This window comes from Gigantopelta aegis, chromosome 6 (assembly GCF_016097555.1).
Source record: "Gigantopelta aegis isolate Gae_Host chromosome 6, Gae_host_genome, whole genome shotgun sequence".
Lineage (NCBI taxonomy): Eukaryota > Metazoa > Mollusca > Gastropoda > Neomphalida > Peltospiridae > Gigantopelta > Gigantopelta aegis.
Window position 1 is genome coordinate 21,909,440 of NC_054704.1, and position 20,194 is coordinate 21,929,633.

Below are 20,194 nucleotides of genomic sequence, written 5' to 3' on the forward strand. Positions count from 1 at the left end.
CTAAACAAAGATATAAAGTAAAAAAAAAGTATTTATCTTAGTAAGAACAATCTTAATAAATTCTTCACCAAGTGGTCAGTGTATTATTCCCTCTTTGAACAGACCTAATTTTGTAACTTTTCTTGTGCATCTTCTTGTTCCCAGCGGTCTTCGTACTTTCTATATATATATATATATATATATATATATATATATATATATATATATATATCACGTATTCTAAATATTTATGTACATCGTTCATAGAATGGAAAAGAAGGATGAAATGTGTGTGTGGTTTTCTGTGAGGGAGAGATAAATGGATAGCTACATTGATTAAATATATAGTTAGAATATATAAATATATGTTGTTTTAATTGTAAACAAGGGGCTGGGAATAAACTTTAAAATAAAAAACGTTTGTGAAAAATAAAATCTTTCGAAAATGTTTGTTTTTAATATCGATGACCTTTGTATAAGTACAGATATGACATTGGAAACATCTGGTTAACATTTTGCACATGTTCTACAGGGTGAATACCACGAAATGAAATCATATTGATAACGAAGGTAACTTTTAAATGTGCCAGCACAACAGGCGTAATACGTTTAACCGAAGTCAATAGGAAATTTATCTTGCTCGTTTCGAATGTAAGTGGGGCGGGATTTAGCTCAGTCGGTTGAGTGCTCGCTTGAGGTGCTTGCGTCGCAGTATCGAACCACCTTGGCGGATCCATTCAACTGATGGGAGGTTTTTTTTCGTTCCAACCAGTGCACCACAACTGGTCAAAGGCCGTGGTATGTGCTTTCCTGTTTGTGGGAATGTACATATAAAGTTCCCTTGCTGCAATAGGAAAAATGTTGCGGGTTTCCTCTCTAAGACTATATGTCAAAATTACCAAATGTTTGACATCCAATAGCCTATGGTTAATAAAGCAAGGTGCTCTAGCAGTGTGGTTAAACAAAACAAACTTTAATTTTACCAATTGTTTTAACTTGCCCATTTAAAACAATTGGAGGAATACGTCATTGTTTATCATTAACCAACTAAACAATGGAACAATTTCGATGGTATAGTACACCTTCAATTATGAAAGGAGGTTTTTGGAAACTGAAATAGAAGGAAATCTACTTGCCGAGTGTAAAGTAAGAACTTTGTGTTCAGGATGGCTGGCCCTTTCGGAAGGGGGATCACCAATCTGTGACTGTCTCGGAAGGCTGGATCGTTGTTAAAACATCCCAAATCACCATAATATACATGTGATGGAGCTATGGTGTCTAAAATGAAACCTATAAGGGCAGATAAAGAAAGAAGGAAGGATGGAAATGTTTTATTTAACGATGCACTCAACATATTTTATTTACGGTTATATGGCGTCGGACATATGGTTAAGAACCATACAGATAATGAGAAAGGAAATCCGCTTTCACCACTTCATGGGCTACTCTTTGTGATTAGCAGCAAGGGATCTTTTATATGCACCATCCCACATACAGGATAGCACATACCACGGCCTTTGATATACCAGAAATAGCCCAATGGGCCCACCGACGGGGATCGATCCCAAACCGACTGTGCATCAAACGACCGCTTTACCACTGGGCAACATCCCGCCCCCATAAAGAACCAGAGAAAAACCTTAAAAAAAGAAAAAGAAGGTACAGTCAAGTCAAGCTGTCGTCTTTTATCAGATGGGGAGGACGGGATCTATCTCAGTCGGTAGAACGCTTGTCTGAGGTGTTTGAATCGATGAATCCAATCCTCTGGATGGACCTAATGTCTGATTTGGGGTTTTCCCGTTCCAACCAGTGCCCCACGAGTATTATATCAAAGGTTGTTCAAGCTTCCCTGTCTGTGGGAAAGTGTATGTGAACGATCCCTTGCTACTAATGTATATATAAATATATATATATATATATATATATATATATATATATATATATATATATATATATATATATATATATATAGTTAGTGGGATTGTTTTTACTGTCACAATTTAAGTTTTACAATTACCAAATGTTTGACATTCAACAGCCGGTGATAACTACTTCGATATGCTTCAGTGTTGTAAAACAAAACTAACGTTTATCATACAGGAATTATCTTACTTGCTTTGTTTTATGGTTTCACCTGTGATTGTGACATCGGATCTGTTTTTACGTCTCTTTCATGCTATCTGATCTGCTCTTTCTTCCTCTTTCTCTTCCTCTTTCTCTCTTTATTTTTATTTGACTTCGTCCTCTTTTTAATTTTTAATTTTTCGCTTTCTACCTCTCACCACTTTTTCTTTTTCTTGTTTCTTTTTCTGATGTTATTCATTTCGTTTTGTTTTCTTCCCTTTTCTCTCGTTTTAGTCCTCTTTCTTCTACTTTGTCTTCTCATTCTCGTTATTCGTGTTATTCCCCCTTCACGTCGTACTCTTCAAATTTAACTGTTCCTCTTAGTATTCCGATATTTTGTTTCAAAAATCCAATCAGACTGAGTTATCAGTGTAGTAATATTTATGTTACAGCGTCTCGCGCGCCAATACTGATTTTATATAGCCGATATTACAAATATTAATATAAATTAAACCAGAATGCAACATTACTTTGTTAGTAGTAATAGTTCAATAAAAAAATCCAGAGCCAGTGGTATAATTGTAGAAAACTACAAATAAGTTATTTTGTTATTTTAAAAATGCTTCTTTTTTTGTCTAACTGGTTAAGAGGGCATCGACTTTGCTTTTACACCATAATTATAGGAGTACGACAGGCCTTGGTGGTGTCGTGGTTAAGCCATCAGACATAAGGCTGGTAGATACAGGGTTCGCAGCCCGGTACTGGCCCCACCCAGAGCGAGTTTTAACGACTAACACTACACCCTCTTCTCTCTCACTAACCACTAACAACTAATGCACTGTCCTGGACTGACAACCCAGATAGATAGCTGTTGTGTGTGCCCAGGACAACGTGCTGGAACATAAGTTGAAATGAAATGAAAACAGGAGTTGACTGTACTTACAATTTTGCATCATAACCCAACAATAAATCAGTTTTGGTTTCAACAAAATAAAACGACAACAGCTACTCTTTTTTTTAACATAATTAAATTAGAAACATCAAATAAGGTGGTATATACTTTTCTGTATATCGGGGCTTTTACCTCAAGTAAATTATTTTCCATACATTTGGAATTTAGGTTAAGCTACTGTACACGAAGTTGCAATGATTGTACTAAGATATATTTTTATTCTCGTCTATATAACAATGTTTGATTATTATGAGCTTGCATTTCCTAACTCAAGTGATTAAGTTTCTGTTAACCATTTGTGTCAATATGAGTACCGCAGAGTTCAGAGAAATGAATGAATGAATGAATGTTTAACGACACCCAAGCACGAAAAATACATCGGCTATTGGGTGTCAAACTATGGTAAACGCAACACTAATGTGACGAGAAACATCAATATAAACATTCAAAAGTTAAATAAAAACAGTGTAAAGAACTGTGCGAAAATTACAAATATCACAGATAGATAAAATTATCGGAGAAATGAAAACATGACTAAGCCACAGATGCTGCAATGTCTTTGCAGACTAAGAGGATTCCTGCATTGGCATACACGCCAGTTGCTGATGTACCTGCTGGATGACCTCCTACAAGAGGAACTCCGCCAGTTCTGGATTACGTTTAATATGTATTTATTGGAAAAACAATGAGGAGATGCAGAAGAGAATCAAACTTTTCATATACCATATAGAACTACCATGCTAGAGATGGTGAAAGATTTCCTCGAACTAACAATCAGTGAGGGGGTGGCATCGCATGATGGCAGCAAATGTAGGTGCTTACCACCAAATATCTAAGTTTTTCATAGATGTCTCGAAGAAAGAGCAGGTGCAAAGTCACCAGGGGAAATGACATGGGGGAATGTCCTAGAATCACTGCCCTGGCCATTGCAAAGTACATATAAAATATTCCTTACTACTCGGTGGGAGAAGCATATACATTTGTATGTATATGGTGGTAACGACTGGTATGTTAAATGCCGTGGTATGTGTTGTCAGTCTGTGGGAAGTTGCATATAAAAGATATATTGTCAATAGAAAATTTATAGTTTTTTTTCTCTAAGACTATGTGTCAGAATTACCAAATCTTTGACATTCAATATTTTAAAGACCCTTCCCTGCTGTTAAAAACGAATACACGTGGCGATAATTGTATTTCGTTTTGTAAACAGTCCATTAAAACAGTCCAAAGATCTTGAATGTCTAGCACACGAGCTCGGACTCGAGTTGCACATAAGGAAAAACACATTATACTTCTAATCATCATTAGATTAACTTACCACGTATAGCACGAGCGAGCAGACACAATGTCAAAAATAGTTGTATAGGACACGTGCTATTAGCGTGACCCACAGCATAGAGGACCGTGTTCTTTAGGGTTTAGTAATGCAATTATAAGATAACACTTTTAAGCGATAACAGGCCCGATATCTCCATGGAAACGCACAAACGTTAGTGCGCAACATGACAAGGTAGCAAGCTAGGTGCTACACATTTTATAACGATTAATTTATTAAGGTTTTTTTTTGGGCGGGTTATGGATTTATTTTTTTATTTTTTTTTTTTTTTTTTTTTTGGGGGGGGTAGGGGTGGGGGGAGGGTTCTGTTTTGTTTTTATTTGCTTGGTTGGTATTGGGTTTTTGGGGTTTCTTTGTTGTTTTTTCTGGTGTTTTTTGTTTTCTTATTTTGTGTTCAACCATAAAAATGTCGTCAAATTGATTATATTCTGTCTTTCCATGGTGATCTAAATATATCCATATATTGGTATTTCTAGATCCATTTAATGAAATGCAGTGCACGAAACGTCTAGTGTATCACTTGACTTGCACGTGTTAGCAGCTCAAATGTATATGTGTGGCACAGTACGACGTGACCTTCGGAACATCAGATATATGTATTACCTATATCAAATGTGTCACTTTAAATCGATTTGCGTTTATGAATACACGGCACTTTAGTCACGAGTCTTTCAAACACGTTCAGCTGCTGGCCAGTTAAAGCTGTAAAATAAAACGAACAACAAGACTGTGGATTGGGACCACATATAGTCATTGATATTTAAAATAGCAAAAAACCACTGGCACCGACCAGAATCCATAACTGGTTCAACAAAGGCCATGGTTTGTGCTATCCTGCCTGTGGGAAGCGCAAATAAAAGATCCCTTGCTGCTAATCGAAAAAAGTAGCCCATGAAGTGACGACAGCGGGTTTCCTCTTAAAATCTGTGTGGTCCTTAACCATATGTCTGACGCCATATAACCATAAATAAAATGTGTTGATTGCGTCGTTAAATAAAACATTTCTTTCTTTCTTTCTTTTAGAGTAGTTCAGTGTTTACTAGATACGTACACTCTAGTGCTATCTGCGATTTATATACTATTCCACTAAACATTTATATACTATTCCACTAAACAGTTATATACTATTCCACTAAACATTTATATACTATTCCACTAAACATTTATATACTATTCCACTAAACATTTATACTCATTTGCTACTGCAATAAAAAAAAGAATTATGTGAAATATTTAGTTTTTTGTGTGATCTGTTCTGGCTCAGAAAATGTCCAAAATACTTCTTCAGTGGCTGGTTCTAATGTCGCTCATCAACTGTCTATCTGTTTATCGTTTTAGGTTGTACAACATCTGGCTCCCAGGGTCAATAAACAAATGCCTGAGTTAATTACCTCATTAAACAACGGTCATTGACAGTTATCGTATACCCTCTGTATTCATCAAGTCCGTTAACTGGATTTAATCTAGATCTAAACGATTGTCCTGTCTCTTGCGGTTACAAGTGTGTACATACTGCACAACATTTGGACTCTGTAATATTACTGCTTCCATGTGCTGCCTGCAGCCATGATGGCTTCGATGAATAAACAACACTCAAATATGGATGAAGGGACCCGTAGGCAAAAGTATTTACTGAACTATTGCATGTAACCGTGTATTTCAGAGTCCAGTGACCATATTTTAGACAGCATGTCAGATAATCAGTTTAAAAACAATACATCATTAATAATTTTCACAAATTGTTCTCTTTTTTATTCATTATGGTTGATATATAAGCAAAATAATTAAGTATCGCACAAAGATAAAAAAAAATATAATAAAATATTATTATTCATTTCATCAAGATAAAGAGACCATTCTGATAAATACGTTCTATTTGCAGCAGTTTAACATTAATACATAATAATGTAGATAGGTTCGTTTCGCAGCAGTGTAATACAATATATAAAAAAAAGCATGTATGCCCTATTTGCCAACAGATTAAAATAATATACCGGTATATGCCAAATTAAAATAATATATTTTATCAGTTTAAATACATGCACGCCGTATTTGTCAGCAGTTTTCAATTATATACATATGCATATGTGTCAGCAGTTTAAAATCCGTTTCTCAGGTGTTTAATATAAACGTATGTGTCCCAAATATTTGCAGTTTAAAATAAGATATACCTGTACTGTTTGACAGCAGTTTAAAGAACACATGTGCCTTGTTTTTCAGCAGTTTACATTGTGTTTGTTAAGTTCTGTTTGCTAGCATTTTTACGCAATACCAGTCTCTTGTGTGTCCAAAATATAAACAAATATATCATATTGTTGCAAAATATATTACATATTCTCTTCCTATACCATCTATGCTCGCCAGATATTATTTCATCTTCATTTCATACTGGTTTATCCAATGTGTATTATAGAGGTTAAACCAGTTACACATGTTTCACTCCGTTCGAAGGAAAGCTTTTCGTACTTGCACTGCAGATTTCCTTATGTGAACCAGGTTGTGTTTCAATGGAACTGTTTGAATGTTCCAATTCACTCGAACTGTTAGGCGTATTAAGAAATGTGTTAACATTCGAGATGTCATCACCACCACCATCATCATCGTCATCAACGTTGGTTACTGTAAATCGAAATGCTGTCCCATCAACGTGGTCGGCTGCGTCCTCCGTTTCGGGAGTCTCTAAAATGCACCTGTCTCGTTCCGATCTAAGCGAGCCGGTTCTTCGAAACGAACCCTTGTGTTTGAAAGATCCTTGACGTCTGCAAATAAAGGACGATAACTCATCACAATCGGGAGTGCTATTTAACGAAGAGCTTCTAAAGTCGTGCGCCCTGTTCCCGAGTTTATGAAATGTTGATGGATCTGTCCTTAGCGTTAGTTTTTCAGGACGAATTATAAGAGGTCGAGCGCTTGCCGTCGATACCTGTGATGCTCGTCGTGACGACGTCCACTGCTCGTCGCTGATCGTCTTTATTATGTTTTGAGCAGTCGACACCTGCTTCTTTCTTTCCATTGCCTCTCTGCAGTTAGCGTAAGTCTTCATGAACGCGTTGGTCTCTTGTTCCACGATGTGTTTTCGTTTGCGATGGGTGTACATGCTCAGTATCCCAATAACTCCAATGCCGTACACCAGGACGACGCAGACTGTGAACTTCATAGCACCTTCGTGATCATACGTTCTGTGTTTCAAATCCTTGACGTAGGTCGTGTTAATAGAACTAAAGTTAAACATGTCTGTTTGGTTCATCTTGTACACATCTGGCTTCGTCTTCTTCTTCGAAATCCAGATCGGCTAACCAGTATTATTTTTAACACTTTTATTTCAGTCTTTCCACTTCACCAGTTCACATTAATTCACATTTTTAAAAGCTCGTCACTTTAAACCGTCACAAAACTCCTATCACTTTAGATGGACGCCACTTTAAGAAACTCATCAATTCGTGTATGTTGAAGTAGAACCCATTTTCTATCTCCACTATTTCCTAAATATTTCACATTACACTACCTCCTAATCCTCGACATCTGCCGCGACAATCTTCGATTAAAAATGTGCTGCGCCGTGTGTATTTCCTTGTTTGTTAGAGCATGTATTTATATATACAGACCTTTATGATCCATGCCACGTGGTGCGAGACATCTGGCTCGAGGGACTACAGTGTTACAGTTCAGTCTAACAGGATACTATTGGGTTTCATCAAACGTGGTGTTCATTCGTAGCTGTCAGCAAGTACAGTAATTGTAGTAGTTTGGATTAATAGAATCTATCACTGTTTTGAGGTATAGGTACGGGTAATTTCACCACAAGGGATAAAATGCTATTTGTGAGGGCCGAGTTGTACTCGGAATAAATTTAAAATTTGACAAACGAAGGCACAGATCCCGTAAAGTTACTTATTGAAAAGGATTTGTATTTGAAAATGTGTTAACCGTTACAAAGAGAAAAGCATACTTTGCATACAGGGTTATGCATAATACTAATGTATCCAGTAAAACCTTTTTTTAAGAAATGTTTTAATTTTCATTCATTACCATGTGAGTTTATGTTAACTAATGTATCCAGTAAAACCTTTTTTTAAGAAATGTTTTAATTTTCATTCATTACCATGTGAGTTTATGTTAACAAGTAGCATTATTGTTGCTTCAGGTTTTCAGGTTTGGGAAATGTTAAGTATTCTTATTCACACTGAGGAGATAAAATTGCCTTACTTTACGTTTAGTGTTGTGTCATGCCTTTTGACAGTATTAAGCAAATAATACTTGTCAGTCATTGACGGTTACTTTTTGGAGTCAGTGTACAGTAGACGTGTTCAACATTTATGTGGGAAAATACTGCTTCCTCGTTTACAGTTATTAGTTATTGTGGTTGATGATGACTACAATGATGATGACCACGATGATCATGATGATGACCACGATGATCATGATGATAGTGATGGTGGTGGTGGTAGACATATATAATGTATAAATAATCTAGGATTCTATTATTATGTCAAAACTTTATTTCATGATATCGACAAGGTCTGATTAAGTACTAGTCGTTAATCAGTTCCTATAGAAACAAGTATATTTGTATCGTCTGCATCTAAATGGTTGCGCGTCTTGCCATTACCGCAGCTTGACGTGTGTGTGCGTGGAAGTGGTTAGTTACAAAACACGTATAATTGCCATTAATGGTCCGATAACAAGAGCTGGGTTTGTCGAGTCACACAACCCGATAATTACAAACTGAATGACCAGTCTGTGGTCATTTGAAAACTTGCGCCAGAGGCGAGTCCATGTTTCCAGGAGATTTAAGCATTGTGTTTCGGTCACAGACTTCGACTACTGTTTATCTTCCCCGTTTTAACAAGTGACCCACCACTGGTATGTCAACGGACATGATATCTGTTGTCGTCTATGTAGAAAGATATTTTAACATTCCATCCAGGCACTCTCAAATCTTAAAATATATAAAAAATTAGGAACATTTTCCTTTGCCAATTGTATTGCATCCTATCGCATCGCATCGTATCGTATCGTATTGTATCATATCGAATATCATCAAATCGTATCATAGCGTATCGTATCGCTCCTCCTCGTATCGTACCTTATTGTACTGTACTGTATTGTATTGATGTATTGTATTGATGTATTGTTGAAGTATGGTTATTACTGACACAATATTAAATTCATATCGACGATATTCATATATTCATATACTACGTGTTACTGTAATAGTTCTGTTTAATAGATAACAGCTGTGAAGAATCAACAGGTTCCTCACGTTACTACTTTTATAAACTATTAATAAAATACATCAATGGTTTATCAATTAGTCTTGTCTAAAATACTGACTATGGCTGATTTAGTATTGTAAACCGTCTACGTGTGTGACAAACTCACGTAAACCTTTGGTGACAGTCGCTCGTGACTGCTGTGCCATGTTTTATTGATTGATTATGCTACAACCTCAACACCGATTACAAGGAATCGGTGTTACAATCGTTTAATTCAGCCTTGCCCGACCTCGCGTATTCTGGTTAACACTGAACTGGCTCTGTGCCCCGAGTACCACGTTTCTTCAACACACACACATACATTTCATTTAATCAGAACGTCCATATTGAGTATATTGTCAGTTAGCCAGTTCGCTTAATTACTGTAAACATTGTGTCCGTACGTGCATTTTACTACAACCGACGGATTTCGCTTAATCTTTGATAGAGGCATGTTTATTGGCGACTTGTATACCATTCGTTAGACACTATACATTGGAACTGGAACATGTTAGGTAGAGAAGGCAGCTTCAGACATTTTGCCACCACCCCCCCCCCCCCCCCACCCCACCTTCTCTATTAACTCCAATCTCAAAAGTTACATATTAAAAGAAATTCACTGCAAAGGCCCAGAATTGATCAATGTGGGAGGCTATTTTTATATTCACTACATAAAACAAAAATTGCTTTTAAAAACACAGTCTCCGTTGGCAATGTTTGGAACTACTGCATCGATTCGCGTGGCATTTGATAGTCCGTGACATTTTTTTTTATCCTTTTATTTCCCAAATCCAATATGGCACTTATGCATAACAATATAATGTATGGGGAAATGCTATCTGCGTTTGTCTGTGACGATTTACTGCGATCAGCGATGATCTGCGGCGATCTAGGGTGATCTGCGGTGATATAGGCTGATCTGCGACGATCTAGAGTGATATGCGATGCTATAGGCTGATCTGCGGCGATCTAGGGTGATCTGCGGTGATATAGGCTGATCTGCGACGATCTAGGGTGATCTGCGACGACATATGCTGATCTGCGACGATCTAGAGTGATATGCGATGATATAGGCTGATCTGCGACGATCTAGGATGATCCGCAACGATATAGGCTGATCTGCGACGATCTAGAGTGATATGCGACGATCTAGGGTGATCTGCGAAGCTATATTCTGATCTGCGACGACATATGCTGATCTGTGACGATCTAGAGTGATATGCGATGATATAGGCTGATCTGCGACGATCTAGGGCGATCCGCAACAATATAGGCTGATCTGCGACGATCTAGAGTGATATGCGACGATCTAGGGTGATCTCCGAAGCTATATTCTGATCTGTGACGATCTATGCTGATCTGTGACGATCTATGGTGATCTGCGACGATCCAGAGTCATTTGTGGAGAACTGCAACGATCTAGGTTGATTTGCAGTGATTTAAGTTGATCTGCGACGATCTATGCTGATCTGCGACGATTTAGGTTGATCTGAGACGATTTAGGCTGATCTGCGACGATTTAGGTTAATCTGTGATGACCTAGGGTGATCTGCGACGATCTTCGGCGATCCGCGACGATCTACGATGATCTGCGGCGTGTTACAGATTTTATGGAAATCAGACTTAAGACATTGTCAATACTTGTTGCAATCAGTTGATTTCGGAAACAGTGGTCTTAACATAATAACTGTCTGTTACAATGGTACTTCAGTGCTCTGTTATCATTGTTATAAATAGAAATACAATCAACAGCAAATCAGCGCTCACGAATCGACCAATAAAGTAATTACTGGTTATTTCTGTAACTGTTATCAAACTCTGAGGAGACAATAGGTTCTTAGAGTTTGGTTTTGTTTGGAACAGAAGCTATTTTGAATGTGACACATCTCAATAATAATGTAACAGGAACTCACGACAAATTATATCAATAAAGTTTCAGACATGAATAAGCTTTAAAATTAGAATGAACAACAGTCGAACATTAAGTAAAACCAGTAGTATCAATACTTGAAGTCCGTCCCATCATTCTATAAAACTGGGGGGGGGGGGGGGGGGGGGGGGAGGGGGGTGTTAAATAATTACAGTTTGGTTTCCTGCAAGAAGAAAAGTAAAATTGTTTTGGAAATAACATGATAATACTATTTTTGTGTACAATTTAGATAACATTCGACTCCGAAATAAATAACTTGTAGTACATTCCATAGCTTGAAAAGGGCGTTCTCTGTGGGACAGACTACAGGGTTTTCCGTATTTTCTAGAGGTAAAGCAGGTTCTCACGTTTGGTATATCAAATGCCGTAGTATGTGTTGGCCTGACCTTGAAATAAACAGATAGAACATATAGATCCATTGTTGCTATTTGGTAGGAAAATTCTATATGGAGGCATCGGGTTTCCGCTCTTGTTATCTAGACCACGTATCCAAATAAACAAATTGTTGTACTATCAGACCTTGACGTGAAACAAAAAATTGAGGCGAGTAATTAAATGTTCCCCTAATTTAGTTTGTTGGGAACCACTTCAGATATTACTATATTGATACCATACAAATTCACAAGCTAAGGGGAGCTAAACATTACTCTCCATGGCCTGTCTCGGACCGAGTGATGGTGAGCGGGAGTGATAGCTCACCTTAAACTGCGAGGGCTGAGTTTAAAATTCGAGTCGTCGGTTCACATGTGTTTGTTTTCGTCACTGCACTATAGGGGCAGGATTTACCTCAGTCGGTTGAGCTGCTTGCTTCGCAGGGTCGACTCACCTCGGTTGATTCCACCCAGTGCACCACAGCTGGTCAAAGACCGTGGTATGTGTTTTTCTGTCGTCTGTGGGGAAAGTGCATATAAAAGAGCCCTTGCTGCATTAGGACAAATGTAGCGGGTTTCCTCTGATGACTACGAGTCAGAATTGCAAAATGTTTGACCTCCAATAGCCGATGATTAATTAATCAATGTGCTCTAGTGGTGTTGTTAAACAAAACACACTTTACCCTTAACTTTCACTGCACTAAGTACATTAGACAGGTTATTTTATTTTTTAATATACACATTCATTAGCAAAGATAAACACGCACTTACACATACATATACATGACCTGTTACTAGCTACTTATTAGGACAGAAATCGATATATAATTTCATGCCCCTGATAATGAGTGGAATTTTCCTAGCGAATGATTTTCTCTATTAATATAATAGAAAGATGGAAGATGCATCAAAGTAGTATACTGCAAAAGAAAAATGGTCACTCAGACATCGCTGAGTATAGAAGAAATATAAAATAATTATAAGATCGATTTAAAAATCCAGTCATGGACAGAACTCTCAGGCGGAGTCAGATGTTGTGCCCACGACAAGCGTGTTTGAACAGTTTTCTGATGGAAGCATGCCAAAATTACCCACACACACACCCCACATTTAAAAAATAGAATTGTGCACCATGTATGCTATGTAAGTTGTGGTAGGCTTACAGCAATACAAAGTCCACTTTACACTTTTATGATCAAATTAATGAAGAATTCTTCTAAAGTATGACAAAAAGCTCTTCCCATAAAGCTACAGTCATCAGTTTCATAACCGTTGGAATATGCCTGTAACTTGAGGGGTCAACAATGTATTAATTCGCATGCTTAAGTGACCCTCCCCCACCAGCTTTCGACACATATGAGTTGCTTTGGAAGTTAACCTAGTGTATTACCCCCAGCGGGCACTCATAACCGGGGAAACAAAAATTATAATTTCTAACCGAAATAGTGTTATGCATTGGTGTAACGTACAATATTATAGGATGATTTGACGCTTACAAACCAATGACTGTACTAAATACACGATCATCACGATTTAACAAACGTACCTAATGACGTCACGTATTTTAAAGTGTTTGCCTGTAATAAAATGCTATTTTAGTACAATTCGTTACAAAGTTTTGACAGAATAAATAGAACCGTGGTTTTTAAACATTATCTGCGATCGCGAATAAAATACAAAGTCATCGCAAGACTAAGAATAGTGTGTAGAGGCGTTAACATCGTTTCTATATAAATGTAGTTAGAATGAAAATAGAAGGTTCTTAAAGAAGAAGAAAATGGGTAATGTAATAAAGAGAATAACAAACTCCGTACCAGTTAATATTAAATTTATGTCCCTCGTGAAATAAATTTTAGTTATCACTCGCTAAAGCTCGTTTATTATCCTCTATATAATATTACGTTTTTTTTTCTACTTCAAAATGATTCATAGTGTGTAATAGAAATCGTAAGATACATTTCATATCAACTTATTTTCGTGCTTATATCCAATTAAGGTTCAAGCACGCTGTCCTGGACACACACCTCAGCTATCTGGGCTGTCTGTCCAGGACAGTGAGTTAGTTGTGAGTTGTTAGTGGTTAGTGAGAGAGAAGAGGGTGTAGTGGTCTTACACCTACCCATGTAGTCGTTAAAACTCGCTCTGGGTGGGAGCCGATACCGGGTTGCGAACCCAGTACCTACCTGCCTTATGTCCGATGGCTTAACCACGACACCACCGAAGCCGGGTAACATACATGACGATTATGAATCTGTCATCGGTGTATTCATTATCGAATCCCTGGACAAGACTGATTCAAAAAGAAGTTCTGATAGAGTCGTGTGGATATGTAGCTATGACTCATTGCCAGGTGACTTATCTACAGAGAAGTGATCTTCACCACGATACATTGTTCCAGCTATGTGCAGTCTTGTCATAATTGACATTTGAATTTACTGGAGAGTTTCTTTTTTTGGTTGAAGTGTACACGTTTTTGATTTTATTAATGAGTGTACTAGTTTTTAATAACCGTTGCTGTTTGGCGGTAGCGCAGCGTTGCCATAGATATTTAATAACATGAAATTAAACTGATTGATTTTATGTCGCACATAACGTTACAAAGCAGTCAGTGTACTAACATAATTATTATCTTATGGACAAAAACGGCATTGTATACTGATTCAATGATCAGTTTGAAAGAAATTGATGTCTTTTCTGTGGTGTACATTGCAGAAATTTTATAGATAATTCCACTTTGGAATACGCTGTAGGCTAGTTAGTATAGCGCTCGCCTGTGTGCCTGTGTTTATTCTGGTGTATCTATCTGTGTGTAGTACCCATCGGGTTGTATCTTGTCTCAGCCAGTTCAACACGACTAGTGAATCTCATAAAGTTTATTCAAATATTCTTTAATCTAAATCAAAAGAGTAACATATATGGCAAATTAGCACTTCTTTTCTAACACTCTAGTCAAATATATATTATATTGTACTGTATCATTTTCTTTGATTATTGTAAGAGAGTTGCTTGATGTTGAAAGATTTACTTTTACCAATATAATTGTGTGTATACCTTTTATGAACCGGCCTCGGTGGCGTCGTGGTTAGGCCATCGGTCTACAGGCTGGTAGGTACTGGGTTCGGATCCCAGTCGAGGCATGGGATTTTTAATCCAGATTCCGACTCCAAACCCTGAGTGAGTGCTCAATGGGTAGGTGTAAGCCACTTGCACCGACCAGTGATCCATAACTGGTTCAACAAAGGCCATGGTTTGTGCTATCCTGCCTGTGGGAAGCGCAAATAAAAGATCCCTTGCTGCTAATCGAAAAAAGTAGCCCATGAAGTGACGACAGCGGGTTTCCTCTCAAAATCTGTGTGGTCCTTAACCATATGTCTGACGCCATATAACCGTAAATAAAATGTGTTGAGTGCGTCGTTAAATAAAACATTTCTTTCTTTCTTTCTTTCTTTACCTTTTATGATGTATATATGTTGTGTTCGATCTTGTTTAGAAGTGCTATTCTAGGTTCAGACTACCATTTGTCACGACGATGTTGGGCCCATTAGGTTATTTCTCGTCCCAGCCAGTGCACCACGACTGGTATATCCAAGGCCGTGGTATGTGCTATCCTGTCTGTGGGATGGTGCATAAAAAGATCCCTTGCTACTAATGAAAAAAATGTAGCGCGTTTCCTCTCTATGACTGTCAAAATGGCTATGTGTTTGACATCCAATAGCCGATGATGAATAAATCAATGTGCTCTAGTGGTGTCATTATACAAAACAAACTTATTTTTGTTTTAGTTTTGTTGTGCGTTTTTGTTTATGTGTGTTTTTGTTGTATGTTTGTTAATTGTTTGTTTGCTTTGGGTTGTTTTATGTGTGGGTTTGTTTTGTTTGTTTTGTTTTTGTTGTTTTGTTGTTGTTGGGGTTTTTTGGGTGGGGGATGTTTGTTTGTTTTTGTATTTGTATTTTACATAAAATGAGATTTAGAATTTGCTGGTTTTAGTTACTTTAGTTATTATATCCACTTGTGGCTGAATGTAGTATTTCAGTCATACACGTTAACATTATCGCCTATGGGATTTAACTTGGTAGAGTACAAATTATATTATCTCGTTTGGGCTGTCTGTTCATGCCAAGGGTTAATCATTAGTGAAAGAGAAGTCGGTGCAATGTCCTTACCCTTCACACCAGAGCCGTTAAACTCGAGCTTGGAACGCGAACCCAATACTAGTGGGGCTAGTGACTAGACCAGTATTTTACACGCCAATTGGTGACAACATCATCGTTATTTTTTAATAACACATACTGTTAACACATATACGTGCGATAACAATTTAAAGAGATACGACTGGCTGCTTCTAGCTAATGGCCAGGTGGCCAATGCCATACCATCTAATACAAACAAAAAGCATGATCGAAATTGATCACTCTGTGACGAACAAGTTAACCTGAAATTGACTTGTCTGTGACGTATAATGACAATATAAGTTAACTACAAGCGCTAGGACCGTAAATAGGCTTTCGCTTGTTAGATACGTTTTAAAACAACTCATTGTAAGAAAAATGTAATCTAACGGCCACTCATATAGTATTCTCTATTTATCATATAATAGCTAGCATATCCAGTGTAATCAAAGTATGTGATATTTTTCAGATCACATACTTTCAGAATTTGATAACTTTGCAAATTAGATGTAAATTAATCAAGGTCACAGCTCTACGTTTATTGGCATTTAAGCCAACGTACTACGGCGACACTCCAGAATTGATGTATGCATCAACAATCGTCAAACAAAAACAAGTTAAAGGGACATTCCCGAGTTTTCTGCATTGTAAGATGTTGGAATCATCCCACTATCCCTGATTTCACTAGCCCTGGTATCACTAGCCCTGAAAAATTACCAATTAATGGCTGCCATGGATTTCCATTTCTTTAGACTACTCCCCTGTACATATAAACTATTAATAAATAAACATGTCTTGTTTTACTGATTAGGTCCTCGCACAAACAATCACGTAGAAGGTTTCCACGCTCACCTGCAAAAGAAAGCCGGGAAATCGCATCCAAATATACACGAAGTTGTTGAATTGTTTGCTCATGAAGAAGCTTCAACTGCTGTATTCATGCTCCAACTCGAATCTGGACAGAAAGCACCCAAAAGAAGACGAAAGTATATTGACATTGACACTCGTATTGACAAACTCGGGTTTGCCTACATTACAACAGAACGGACCCTAGACTCCTACCTCAGTGCCATTGGTCATCTGATGGATAGGAAGTGTTGAACAATCAGTTGCTAAATGTGTCAGTGCTATGACGTATGTTGCATTGTTTGTATGGTTTTGAAATGTCATGTTTTAAATGTATTAATTTAAGTGCTATTACAGTGCTATTACCATAAACACTATCGAATAAAACATTTATTTAACTATATTCATTTTTGTAATTACTTATTTGATTTAGTTTGTTTATAATGGGGATGACAACCGGTGGCAGTAACAGCCAATATGACTGACAATCTGGGGCTAGTGGAACCAGGGCTAGTGGAATCAGGGCTAGTGGGGCTAACTCAAGATGTTTCCGACTAATAAAATATTTCTACGGTTAAACTGACATATTAAATATATTTTCTTGTTTAGAATAAAAGTGTCTGTATATTCAATGTGTTTCTGGTCGTCTTAATATTTGTAAGAAGCCCAAACTGGATTTTGTCTTCAAATAATTTCGTACGTACGAAAAAATATTTGTTAAGAAATAAAATGAAATTTAACCTAGTACAAATATTAAAACGACCAGAAACACGTTTAATATACAGCCACTAATATTTTATGCAGAAAAAAATACATTTTATATGTAATTACAGTTGTCAAAAATTCTCTGTTAGTCCATAACATCTTTAAAACTGCAGCAAACTCAGGAATGTCCCTTTAATAGCAACTTTAAATTGAAAGTTGTCCAGCGTTATGAAAACAAAGAACCGTCATGCACTAGTTTCTATTTATGTAAGGATATCCGACGTCGTTGCCATTCAAAAACAACACAGTATCACATATTAGTACGTCATTTGAATTCTGATCGATGGCTGACTGGAATTATAGTTGTGTACACAGTTTGCAAAGATGTGTTGCATTTTTAAATGTTTTAAATATTATAGTAGGATTTTAGACGTATAACATTTTGAAGTTCCTTTTTATCATTTTTAATGTGTATCTTTTCCCATTATAGTAGATGTTAATATAGTATTATTAGAAGCAGTTACAATATTATAAGTAATGTATTACTAGCAGCATTAATATGATATACATATATATATATTGTTATTTTGTTTTCTCTGTAGTTTTATATCATAATATTATTTTTAGTTTCATGTAATAAAATGTTTTAGGTGTCCAATAAGTATATTTAGTATATTGTCATTTGACACTTTAATAAATAATTAAATCATCATGTATTAATTTTGAGATTATATAATAAAGATATTGTTACCCTCATGTGTTTCGGTATCGTCAATATCATATATTACAGGCTCGCATGATACAATTTTTATTTCTACTATATGATATTGACGATACCGAAACACACTCTGGTAATAACCTCTGTATACCACCGATGTCGAGATATATTAAACGAGCGATATTGTGCACACCGATGCAAATTGTTTTACATAAATCGATACACAGTTATATAATACTCATAGTCCCAGGTTTTAACATTTCAGGATTCCATTAGTTTTATGTCATGTAATCACTCAAAGAAACATAATGCAAGACTGACGTCATTTTAAAGTATTGCTGTTAAAAACCTGACATTGCGAAACAAACGTCTTCTAATGAATGTCTTGTAATCTACGACTTTGTAGTTTATACATACAAAGATATTCAACTGGGTGTTTCGGCCATAATTCAATTGAATAAAATCTGGGTGTTTCGGTGATAGTTTAATTGAATAAAATATTTAAAGCGCATTTGATTACATTTATTAAACTATTATATAAAAATGAATTTGTTCACAAAGATAACGTTTAAATTTAAATAGAATAATGGATAATAATATGAATGACAAAATTAATGTTTAAGGACACCCCAGCACAAAAATATACATTGTCACAAATGATATGTATATGAAAATATTATTTATATGATTATGTTTCAAGTTCTTTATTGCTTTAAGTTATACAGCTTATAAGCGTTATAGTAAAAACAGCAAAATATAATAAATACATATTTACAATATCTGATAATGGTGGGGAGCGCTATAGCACTATCTAAAACACATTCATGTATGAAATATCAATACATATCTAAAATAAATGAAATAAACACTACATGATAAAACATTACGTGGGTAGTAACACATCACGTGCGTAAGGAAATTAAAGACACACCCACAACATAAAAAAGGTCAAATAAAATTTTAAAAACTAACAATAATAAAATCATAATAAATAAATAAATAAATAAATAAAACCACAGTGTAAGGATACAATAGAAATATCATGGTTAAATCTAAATCTAAAGACAAGACTGTGAAGAACTGTGGTTACATTTGGTAGTCCGTACCTTTGAAAGAAGGAAATGTTTTATTTAACGAAGCACTCAACACATTTTATTTACGGTTATATGGCGCCAGACATAGGTTAAGGACCACACAGATATTTAGAGAGGAAACCCGCTGTCGCCACTTCATGGGTTACTGTTTTCGATAAGCAGCAAGGGATCTTTTATATGCACCATCCCACACAGGGTAGCACATACCACGGCCTTTGATATACCAGTCGTGGTGCACTGGCTGGAACGAGCCGTACCTTCGAAGTCCACTTGGATCCCACCATTAGTTCAGACCTTTTTTATTTCTCATTATGATACTTTATTGTATTAGAATACATTGATAAGCGTAATTAAAAAAGTTTGTTTTGTTTAACGACACCACTAGAGTACATTGATTTATTAATCATCGGCTATCGGATGTCAAACATTTGGCAATTTTGACATATAGTCTTAAAGAAGAAACACGCTACATTTTTCCATTAGTAGCAAGGGGTATTTTATATGCACAGACATGATAGCACATACCACGGTCTTTTATATACCAGTCATGGTGCACTGACTGGAACAAGAAATAGCCCAATGGGCCCACCGACGGCAATCGATCCTAGACCGACCGCGCATTAAGCGAGCGCTTACCACTGGGCTATGTCTCACCCCAATATGAGTATTGTGACGCCCTTATATGATAACCAAAACAAAGAAATAATGATATTCTGGTATAATTAAATTTCTGTTACATTCATTACAACGCATCCGATTGGTCCAGACGTAGCAA

At 36.5% G+C, this 20,194-nt stretch overlaps 1 long non-coding RNA gene across 1 annotated transcript; it reads left to right on the forward strand.

Annotated features, from left to right (window-relative positions):
• Positions 1 to 7,974: 7,974 nt before the first annotated feature.
• On the forward strand, positions 7,975 to 17,305 carry LOC121376285. Its single transcript, XR_005958431.1, has 2 exons — positions 7,975 to 8,114; positions 16,868 to 17,305. It is a non-coding gene; the product is annotated as an uncharacterized LOC121376285 (long non-coding RNA).
• Positions 17,306 to 20,194: the final 2,889 nt, after the last annotated feature.